Raw genomic sequence first — 12032 nt, 5'->3', positions numbered from 1 at the left:
ATGTGATGTGTTCAGAGGTAATTAGACAATATCTGCAGTAATTGACTCGGAGCAATGATCAACATAATGGATGCTCCGACATTCCACAAGTAACAGAGAAAACAGAAACTGTAATTGAACAAGCTGATATCTAAAATCTTCTCCCATGGATCAGATACTCCTCCACCAGTCCTAGGGATCATGCAAGTTACTTTTAAGTCCTCCCAGGGGTCCACATGTCAGACTGAGTTCCATGTTGCAGAATCAAGCAAAGAAAATCTGCTCAGTTCCAAAACTATCAGCAAGTTGAAGCTGATTACGATCAACATCACCAGAGGTCAGAACTACATTGTGAAAGAAGACAGTCTGAAGAACGATCCACAATATATACAAAGACATCGGCAAAGTAAAAAAGAAAACTTTATTTTAGTTTGTTCAGTTTGTTTCTACTGTGCCTACCCACTGTTTTTTTCATGTTTGTGATTGTGGCTGTTTAGTTTTTCAGTCCATTAACACCCTATCTGCACTAATGCTTTGTCTTTCAGCACACCATTAACATATTGTTTGCCTTTTTCTGGTCAACTATTCTGTGGCCTTGTCCTATCTACACCTTCTCCTTTGTCATCTCTTGCCCCACCCCCGCTTTACTTGCTTATAATCTTTTACATTTCTAATATTTGCCAGTTCTGAAGAAGGGTCAGTGAGCTGAAACGTGAACTCTGCTTCTCTCTCCACAGATGCTGCCAGACCTGCTGAGTCTTGTCAGCACTTTCAGTTTTTATTTCAGATTTCCAGCATCCGCAGTATTTTGCTTTTAAGAAATTCGATGAATCAGTTTCCTTATTTATTTCTGACAAATGATAGATTTGAGTTAGGTAAGGTACCAAGTGTGACAGAAACAAGCAGACAAATGGTGTTAATATACAGATCAGCAAATATCTAATTGAATGGTGGAACAGACTCGAAAGGCTGAATGTCCTCGTCAAGTTCCTATGTTTCTCTTCATTGTCCAAACCCCAACAGTAAACGTCTTTGTTCTCTCGATAGACATTGAATGAGCCATCGTGTGTTTCCAGTGTTTTGACTTGTTTAAAGGTCGGTTTTTGGGATGAGCCGATGGAATTTAAAACATATCCGGCTTCAAACTGCTATTAACCGAGGCCACGCTATTGTCGGATCATTTAATGACCACTCAAAATTCACCTGAGACCAGTGTTAGTGTGCAGCTATGAGAGGGGATTTCTGTACAGTCAGAGCAGGGAACAGCAGTGAGACCAGTGTTAATGTGCAGCTATGAGAGGGGATTTCTGTGCAGTCAGAGCAGGGAACAGCAGTGAGACCAGTGTTAATGTGCAGCTATGAGAGGGGATTTCTGTACAGTCAGAGCAGGGAACAGCAGTGAGACCAGTGTTAATGTGCAGCTATGAGAGGGGATTTCTGAACAGTCAGAGCAGGGAACAGCAGTGAGACCAGTGTTAATGTGCAGCTATGAGAGGGGATTTCTGTACAGTCAGAGCAGGGAACAGCAGTGAGACCAGTGTTAATGTGCAGCTATGAGAGGGGATTTTTGTACAGTCAGAGCAGGGAACAGCAGTGAGACCAGTGTTAATGTGCAGCTATGAGAGGGGACTTCTATACAGTCAGAGCAGGGAACAGCAGTGAGACCAGTGTTAATGTGCAGCTATGAGAGGGGATTTCTGTACAGTCAGAGCAGGGAACAGCAGTGAGACCAGTGTTAATGTGCAGCTATGAGAGGGGATTTCTGTACAGTCAGAGCAGGGAACAGCAGTGAGACCAGTGTTAATGTGCAGCTATGAGAGGGGATTTCTGTACCGTCAGGGCAGGGAACAGCAGTGAGACCAGTGTTAATGTGCAGCTATGAGAGGGGACTTTTGTACAGTCAGGGCAGGGAACAGCAGTGAGACCAGTGTTAATGTGCAGCTATGAGAGGGGACTTTTGTACAGTCAGGGCAGGGAACAGCAGTGAGACCAGTGTTAATGTGCAGCTATGAGAGGGGATTTCTGTACAGTCAGAGCAGGGAACAGCAGTGAGACCAGTGTTCATGTGCAGCTATGAGAGGGGATTTCTGTACAGTCAGAGCAGGGAACAGCAGTGAGACCAGTGTTCATGTGCAGCTATGGGAGGGGATTTTTGTACAGTCAGGGCAGGGAACAGCAGTGAGACCAGTGTTAATGTGCAGCTATGAGAGGGTATTTCTGTACAGTCAGGGAATGGAACAGCAGTGAGACCAGTGTTCATGAGCAGCTATGAGAGGGGACTTTTGTACAGTCAGGGAATGAAACAGCATTGAGACCAGTGTTAATGTGCAGCTGTGAGAGGGGATTTCTGTACTGTCAGAGCAGGGAACAGCAGTGAGACCAGTGTTAATGTGCAGCTATGGGAGGGGATTTTTGTACAGTCAGGGCAGGGAACAGCAGTGAGACCAGTGTAAATGTGCAGCTATGAGAGGGTATTTCTGTACAGTCAGGGAATGGAACAGCAGTGAGACCAGTGTTAATGTGCAGCTATGAGAGGGGACTTTTGTACAGTCAGAGCAGGGAACAGCAGTGAGACCAGTGTTAATGTGCTGCTATGAGAGGGGACTTTTGCACAGTCAGGGCAGGGAACAGCAGTGAGACCAGTATTAATGTGCAGCTATGAGAGGGGATTTCTGTGCAGTCAGGGCAGGGAACAGCAGTGAGACCAGTGTTAATGTGCAGCTATGAGAGGGTATTTCTGTACAGTCAGGGAATGGAACAGCAGTGAGACCAGTGTTCATGAGCAGCTATGAGAGGGGACTTTTGTACAGTCAGGGAATGAAACAGCAGTGAGACCAGTGTTAATGTGCAGCTGTGAGAGGGGATTTCTGTACTGTCAGAGCAGGGAACAGCAGTGAGACCAGTGTTAATGTGCAGCTATGGGAGGGGATTTTTGTACAGTCAGGGCAGGGAACAGCAGTGAGACCAGTGTAAATGTGCAGCTATGAGAGGGTATTTCTGTACAGTCAGGGAATGGAACAGCAGTGAGACCAGTGTTAATGTGCAGCTATGAGAGGGGACTTTTGTACAGTCAGAGCAGGGAACAGCAGTGAGACCAGTGTTAATGTGCTGCTATGAGAGGGGACTTTTGCACAGTCAGGGCAGGGAACAGCAGTGAGACCAGTATTAATGTGCAGCTATGAGAGGGGATTTCTGTGCAGTCAGGGCAGGGAACAGCAGTGAGACCAGTGTTAATGTGCAGCTATGAGAGGGGATTTATGTACAGTCAGGGAATGGAACAGCAGTGAGACCAGTGTTCATGTGCAGCTATGAGAGGGGATTTCTGTACTGTCAGAGCAGGGAACAGCAGTGAGACCAGTGCTAATGTGCAGCTATGAGAGGGGATTTCTGTACAGTCAGGGAATGAAACAGCAGTGAGACCAGTGTTAATGTGCAGCTATGAGAGGGGATTTCTGTACAGTCAGGGCAGGGAACAGCAGTGAGACCAGTGTTAATGTGCAGCTATGAGAGGGGATTTCTGTACAGTCAGGGAATGGAACAGCAGTGAGACCAGTGTTAATGTGCAACTATGAGAGGGGATTTCTGCACCATCAGGGCAGGGAAAAGCAGTGAGACCAGTGTTAATGTGCTGCTATGAGAGGGGATTTCTGTCCAGTCAGGGCGGGGAACAGCATTGAGGGAGAGAAGCTGTCGTTATCTGGGTAGGGTCTGAGTTTATCGAATAGTATCAAGAAAGAGCAATTATATTGGGACTGGGTTGTGTTCTCTCTCACACACAGACAGTTACTCTCCCTCCCTCTGTCTTGCTCTCTCTCACAGACACATACCCAATTTTTTCTCTCTCTTGTGAACTCTGTCTGATACTCTTTCTCTCTGCCCATTTTCCAGTAGAAATAGAACGCCTTCTACTATTTTGGAGAATCTGGAGTTGTTCTTCTTTGGGAAGAGAAGGTTGAGATGAGATTTGATAGAGGTGTTCAAAATCATGAAGGGTTTGGACAGAGTAGATAGGGAGAAACTATTCCCATTGGCAGAAGTGTCAAGAACCAGAGGGCACAGATTTAAGGTGAAAAGCCAAAGAACCAGAGGCAACATGAGGAAAAACTTTTTTATGCAGCGACTGGTTAGGATCTGGATTGCACTGCCTGACAGTGTGGTGGAGGCAGATTCAATCATGACTTTTGAAAGAGAATTTAATAATTATCTGAAGAAAAGAAAATGCAGGGTTACAGGCAAAGGCGGGGGAGTGTGACTAGCTGGCTTGTTCTTGCAGAGAGCTGGCATGGACACAAAGGGCTGAATGGCCTCCTTCTGTGCTGTAACCTGTCTATGATTCTCTGACTCTAAGCCTAGAGATTACCAGTGCCTGTGAGTGCCTCACATGTCTGCAGGTGGTGAACCAGCCCACAAACCAAGGAATGAAGCAGTAATTAAAGTTCAGAAATCCTAAGGTATCAGGATGTGGGAGGGACTATTGCTCTCAGTTTAAAGTACTGATTTCATTAATTGAATATCCTTAGTGTCCCAGCTCAGTGTAATCCTGAGCAATAATTGCCAGCAGGTTTTTGAAGTGACAATTAAATGAGGCCCTGTTGGTGGATGTTAAAGATTCCCCAGCGCTATTGAAAGAATCACAGGGAATTCTCGCACTGTCCTGACCAACATTCCTGACTCAGTAACATCACCTGAAACAGCTAAACACAAAGAACTAACTGAAGGGTCAAAGTGTAAGGGAGAAAAACCAAACCCGTGTCAACTTCACACAGGAACCCATCGACCATCAGAAAACACACTTCATGAGCTGCAATGTCTGATCATTGAGTCACAGGTATCTCCTCCTGCCTGGCTTCGTTCCGTGTGGGAATGGGAATTAGAATGTTTCAGCAACTCATGAAGGTATCCCCGGAGCAGTTGAAACAGCATTCCCCGTGTTTCAATAAGAAATTCTGATCTGAAATGAAGAAAAAACAGAAAATGCTGGTAATACTCAGCAGATCTGTCCATGACAGGACTGATACAAGCTCAATTCTCAATCCAAACAGTGAGAGATCCAAACACTGAGACAGAATAAGAACAGAGAGAGAAAAAACAGGTTAACTGTGCTATGAGAGTAAAAGCAGGAAATGCTGGAAATACTCAGCAGGTTTTGGCAGCATCTGTGCAGAGAGAGAAGCAGAGTTAACATTTCAAGTCAGTTACCCTTCATCACAGCTGACAAATATTATAAATGAAAAGGTTTTAAGCAAGTAAAGCTGGGGGTGGGGCAAGAGATAACAAAAGAGGTGTTGATTGGACAAGGTCACAGAGAATAACTGACCAGAAGGGCATGGAACAAAGGCGAACAGTGCTGAACAGTGCTCAATGGTGTGCTGAAAGACAAAGCGTTAGTACAGAGAAGGTGTGAATTGACTGTAATGCACAAAGCACTCCGAGCACAAACATTAAACATTTTTTTAAAACAGAAACAATGGGTAGACACAGTAGAAACAAACTAACCAAACTAAAAAAAAAACTGAAATAAAATAACCAAATAAAAAAGAAAAAAGAAAAAAAACTAAACATAAAAAAGTGTGTAGGGGGTGTGGGGGTGTGGGGGGTGGGGTCCGTCATGCTCTGAAATGATTGAATTTAATGTTCAGTCCGGCAGGTTGTAGCGTGCCTAATCACTGACCTGAAACGTTAACTCTGCTTCTCTCTCCACAGATGCTGCAGACCTGCTGAGTATTTCCAGCATTTTTTGTTTTTGTTTCAGATTTCCAGCATCTGCAGTATTTTGCTTTTATGTTATGAGAGTACTTCTACTGTTTTTGTAAACATGTTTTAAATATGTAAAGTTGAATTATGGACACTGATTCATGTGGAATCTTGAGGAGATTCCTCCAGTCCTCTGGCATCATTCCCATATTCAAGGAGGATTGAAAGATTGTGGTTCGAGTCTCCGCTATTTCCAACCTTACCTCCCTCAGCAACGCAGGATGCAGCCCATTCAAACTGGGTGACTTTTCTACTGTGAGAGCTGCCAACCTTGTAATTGTCTCCGCTTTATCTATTTTCATTCCGTCCAATTTTCTCACTTCCTCCTCCTTCACTGTGACGTTTGCAGCATCCGCTCATTTTGTGATGCCAGATGAAATGTACTTAATTAGTACCTCAGCCACACCCTCTGCCTCCACAGGATCTCCTAATTGACCCACCCTTTCATTGTCTGTCCATATGTTGGTAAAAGACTTCAGTGTTCCCAGTTATGTGACCCGCTAATCTTTTCTCATACATTCTCTTGCTGATCTCATTTCCTTTTTCAGCTCTCCTCTGTACTTTCTGTATTCTGCTTGTTTCTCTACTGCATATGAATCCTCACATGATTTCGATATGAATGATTTTTGAACTATTTTGTTGAAGGATTGAGTTTTGTAAATTTCTCCCTAGCTCCCCTCATGGTCAGGCAGAAAGTTTAACTGCTATGTTTTCAAACAGCAACAGCTTTATTTGAAAAGCCATTGTGACAGGATTCCGGGTTTTAATCCAGTCACAAATCTAGTTCTGATGTCTTGTGGCTCCAGCTGTCACATGACCTGTCAGAGGATGACCTCATAATTGACCCAGTCATGGAGCTGTGGGTTGATGTTTAAATTGCTTCAAAATAATTTTCCAGAAGGACAATCAAAATGAATCGATATATAAAAGATAGATTTTGTGAATTTGTGCTCCCAGTGGAAATTCCTGCAGAGTCTGCTGGTTTTCATATCCCCAATTCCCCACAGGAAGCTCTGTGCTCGGAGTCTGCATTCATTCTAACAACATTACACAGCATCATTTCATGGGAGACCCCAGTGTGAATTGTAGACAGGTGGGTCAGTTTTAACTTTCAAAGTAACACAGAAGCAAAATACTGCAGATACTGGAAATCTGAAATAAAAACAGAAAATGCTGGAAATACTCAGCAGGTCTGGCAGCACCTGTGGAGAGAGAAACAGAGTTAACGTTTCAGATCTGTGACCTTTCATCAGAACTGGGCTGAAATTGTTTGTGGAACAGACACGATGGGTCAAGTGGCCTCTTTCTGTGCCTTAAACATTCTCTGACTCTGTGATTCCATGAGATTGTGGAATCAATTTCAGGGTCGATGACATTGCACTCTGTAAGGATAGGAGGATGGAGATTATTAAGTGCAGTGCAAGAATATAGATGCTTTTACATTATTTTAATCGAAATTGATTTAAATTTTGTGCTCACGAATCCTATCTTTTGATCACAATGACATTGATAACAATGGAAAAAGCAAGACTTGCATTTCACGACCACAGGACGTTGCAAAGCCTTTCACAGCCAATGAAGGACTTTCCAAGTGTAGTCACTGTGGTCATGTAGGAAACATGGTGGCCAATGTGCGCACAGCAAGCTCCCAGAAACAACAACGTGATAAAAACGAGATAATCTGTTTTTAAGTGATGTTGATTCAGGGTTAAACAATGACCAGTACCCCAGAAATAATTCCCCTTCTATTCTCTGAAATAGTGCCATGGTACCTTTAACATCCACCTGAGAGGGCAGAGGGATCCTCAGTTTTCTGTCTCACCTGAAAAACAGCATTTCTGACAGTGCAACACTGCCTTAGTACTGTACTGGAGTGTCAGCCATTTTTAACGGGCTGTTAGTCCGACTGGAAAATATTTAAAGAAAGATGAAATGAAATGAAATAAATACATTGCTTTTGCCTCTCTCCCATCCCCCCAATAACAGTTAAATTAATTATTTGCCCTTCCCTCCCAAAACCTACCTTTACCATCTGACCTTCCGCCCAAAACTGCGCAAACTGTAAACTATAACCCTTCCCACCATCCCCTACACCCATGACATTAATTTGACTCCGTCCCCCCTCCCCCACACTGAGAAACTTACCTTCTCCCCCCTCCCCACCAGTGTTGCACCTCATTTCCCCGGATGGGGCTCCGAAGGCACGGCAGTGCCGGTCACCGGGCTGAAGATCGCAGCTGGATATCAGGAAGTGATGGGATAATAATTAATGCAGGTTTGTGGTCCCGTTGCCGAGCGGTGGGGGTCCCCCCACAACGCCTCGCCGTCGCCGGCAATATCGAGCCAGGCCCTGCCGGCGTTGAGGTCCATGGCGTGCCTCATCCGGGGCCATCTTCAGGAGGCTCCCACCCCACCCCCACCACAGATCTCGACGTTGAGGGCTCTATAGAATCCAGCCCATTGTTTCTGTCAATCTCAACTCCACAAGGATTTGTCTGTTAATTGTAGAAAAATTAAAGCTCTATCACCTTTTGATAAAAGGGGGTTTCAAATCCATTTCCAAACAAATGATAGTTCTCATTGTATCTAGAACATGTTTTCTTACATACAAACATACCAATTAGGAGCAGGAGTAGACCACTCGGCCCCTCGAGTCTGCTCCACCATTCAATAAGATCATGGCTGATCTGATTGTTACCTCAACTCCACATTCCCAACTGCCCCCGATAACCTTTCACCCCCGTGTTTATCAAGAATCTATCTACCTCTATCTTAAAATATTTCAGAATTTCTGTCGTCCAGCAACTCTCACTTTATTTCCTGGATTTCACATAAAAAATGTATTTCCACACTTTCTGTACTTCATTAATGTTTTTGCTCTCTGGGGATTTCCCTTTAATTATATTCAGCGCTGGTATTTTACTGCCACACACTGACTGAAAGTGTCCCATCTTTCTGCAGGAAAAACACTCAGCTTCTTTGGCGAGGCAGTTTTCCCACTTGTGTCTCTCTCGGCCACACATACTGCAATTGGTTGCAGCTACCACTAGATGCTCTTCCCGTCTTTCTTGTCTTTTACCCCTAATTTTTCCTTTTGTTTTCTGAACAAATTCAATTGAGTCTGCAACTCTCGAGATCAGACTCCCCCGTCCCCTTGGACAACGGATTGGTTAAACTTTCTAACCTCTGTTTGTCTGCTCAATTGAAACTCTTTCGTTAATGTGAGACCAGCCCTGGACTGTAGATGATCTCAAAGGGTGTTGTCTAATACCCCGAACACAATCCTGTCTCCATTCAGTTCTTCCCTTAAGTTGCGGTATTCACAATCCTCCGTGAGATTGTACAAGTCATTGATAAATGAATGAATACTCTCCCCTTTCTGTTTTGTACGCTTATTAAATTCAAAGTGATTGCTGACAATGCAGCAGCCAGCCGACGTCATCAGAGCGCTCCAAGCTCGCACATGCACAAACAGTCTCCTGCGCTCTGAGATGCTGCGCATGCTCAGCCTCCGTCTTCCAGGACGAAGTGGCGCATGCGCGGGAAAACTCTCTACCCCCTCTCAGCCACTCACTCCAGGCCGCTCGCTGCCCGCTCCTCGCTACCCCGCTCCCCCGCCCTCCGGCCACTTGCTCCCCCCCCACCCCCGCACTGCCCTCTCTCCGTCCACTCACGGCCCGCTTCCCCCCCACGTCCCTCCAGACACGAGCTCTAAGCCATGCTGCTTCCCTCCTCTCGGCCGCTCGCTCCAATATTCGATCATTCTTCACCGCACCACCCGATAAAGCAAGGCGAGCCTCGAGGGGTGATGGGGCAATGTTGGAGTGAGTGGCCGAGAGGAGGGAAGCGGCAGAGCCCATGGCCTGGAGTGTGAGCGGCCAGAGAGCAGGATGGGGGTGGTGGTGGGTGAAGCGGGGAGTGAGCAGTCAGAGAGTGGGATGGGGGGAAGCGGGGAATGATTGTCCGGAGAATGGGATGGCGCTGTTTAGAGGGGATTTGAGGAAAAAATGTTTCACCTCGAGGGTGGTTGGAATCTGGAACACATTGCCTGAAGGAGTGGTAGAGGCAGGAACCCTCACAACATTTAAGAAGTATCTAGATGAGCACTCAAAACGCCACAGAATACAAGGCTACGGCCACGTGCTGGAAAATGGAATTAGAATAGATAGGTACTTGATGGCCGGCACGGACATGATGGCCGAAGGGCCTGTTTCTGTGCTGTATAACTCTATGACTCTATGAAACCTCACTGAATTACAGAGGGTGTGCAGCACTGTCAGAGGTGCTGTCCTTCTAATGAGACTTCAAACAGCGCAACGTTCTCCGAGTATCAACCAAAACATGTCCATTGTGTAGATATGTGCCGTATTTGCTTATGAAACGACAGTCACTGCTCCTAAAGTAATTCACTTTAGGTGAATTAAGATGACTTGGTACTATATAACGTGAATGCGCAAGAGGTAGCGGGGGACTGTTGGGGTGGGACGGAGGCGGCGATGGCAAACTTTGAGGGGATTTTTGGGTCGAAGTTGTTTTCTGTGATAAATTGAGTAGCTCCATCTTTAATCCTGGCAGCTGCCTGAATGTCACAGACAGTGACGTTTCAGTGGAAGAGGCTGCATTTGCGCATGTGCTAGTACAGCGTCACCTGGTGGTTGCGTTGTCAGCAAATGCAGCATTTTAACTTTGGCTCCACGATGACATTTTTTTCCTCAATTAAAATATGTCTTGAGTGCCTTAATAACTTCTTCACATGTAGCCTTCTGTTCTTCATGAGGATGTTGCCTGCACACTCCCTCCATTGCAGACAATAGCGTACTGACCTGTTCCATGTCTGGCTTCTGCACGAGACCCGATGCAGTACGATACCTTGCAAACCTCTGGAACCATCTCGGCCACTCCTCGGCTTGGTTCAGTCCAGTGACCTTTTCAAAGGTGCAGGCAAAGATTTCTCCATCTTCACTTTGGTTTACTGTGGCCCCCATATAATATTCTGATATCTGTCAAGGCTTAGTACAGAATTTATAAGAATCTGACGGTTAAAATAACCTGAGTTTACTCCACACACCTTGCATTGAAGGTTTCATCGACAACTCTCCATGAGGTGCCACACAGATTATATTACATCACTTCCTGTGATGATGCACATAGTCTATTTATATAATCTGCCCAGTAACAACCCAATGTCCACTCTTATATTACTGTACAGATGTGAGAAAAGCTGAGGATGGGAATGGAACGTCTGAATGAAGATTTCATGATGCTGATGATGTGAATGAGGCTGATCTGTTACCCATTCCACAATCCCTCTTTATTTCTGTGCATGTTTCTCGATGCTGTTTCAACCAAATTGAAAAAGAATCACAAATCCTCCTCTGGAGTCTCAGGTGTCCATTAATAAAAGGCATGGTGGCCAAGTGGTAAGGCGTCAGTCTCGAAAACTAAAGATCACGGGTTCAATCCCCGTCCGTGCCTTATGATTAGCTTCTCACTTTGAATGTGATGTTTCCAGAAAAGATGTGCGTTGCGTTCGTGTCGGCCATCTTGAAATCAGTGTCATGTTGCACTTTATTCTGGACACTGGGAAGAACATGAGGAGTAGCCACATGGTTCCTCGAGCCTTCTCTGCCATTGACAGAGTGAAAATAACTGAGGTCCAAGCACTGAACCTTTTTACTGTGCATTTGCTTGATATTTAACAGAGCTATTTTATTTAGGGCGGCACAGTGGCGCAGTGGTTAGCACCGCAGCCTCACAGCTCCAGGGACCCGGGTTCGAATCCAGGTACTGCCTGTTTGCAAGTTCTCCCTGTGTCTGCGTGTGTTTTCTCCGGGTGCTCCGGTTTCCTCCCACAAGCCAAAAGACTTGCAGGTTGATAGGTAAATTGGCCATTATAAATTGTCACTTATGTAGGTAGGTGGTCGGGAAATACAGGGACAGGTGGGGATGTTTGGTTGCAATGTAGGATTAGTATAAATGGGTGGTTGATGTTCGGCACAGACTCGGTGGACCGAAGGGCCTGTTTCAGTGCTGTATCTCTAATCTAATCTAATATAATCTAATCTCACATCCCGCACTCCTGTCCTTTCCCCCATTGCCCTGTTAGATTTTCCATGTCAGGTATATATCCAATTCCATTCAGAGTTAACATTGAATCTGCTTCCACTGACCTTTCAGGATTGCATTCCAGACCAGAACAACACACTGCGGAAAAAACAATCTCCTCATCACAACTCGAATTCTTTTGTCAATTACTTTAAATGTGTTTCCTCTGGTTACTGACCCTTCTGTCACTGGCA

General features: G+C 45.2%; 1 non-coding gene across 1 annotated transcript; it reads left to right on the top strand.

Moving 5' to 3' along the window:
• Positions 1-11136: 11136 nt before the first annotated feature.
• Positions 11137-11208, top strand: trnas-cga (transfer RNA serine (anticodon CGA)). The gene has a single exon. It is a non-coding gene; the product is annotated as a tRNA-Ser (tRNA).
• Positions 11209-12032: the final 824 nt, after the last annotated feature.

The sequence above is a fragment of the Heterodontus francisci genome, unplaced genomic scaffold (genome assembly GCF_036365525.1).
Source record: "Heterodontus francisci isolate sHetFra1 unplaced genomic scaffold, sHetFra1.hap1 HAP1_SCAFFOLD_704, whole genome shotgun sequence".
In the NCBI taxonomy this organism is placed as follows: domain Eukaryota; kingdom Metazoa; phylum Chordata; class Chondrichthyes; order Heterodontiformes; family Heterodontidae; genus Heterodontus; species Heterodontus francisci.
This window is presented reverse-complemented; position numbering and strand designations above follow the sequence as displayed.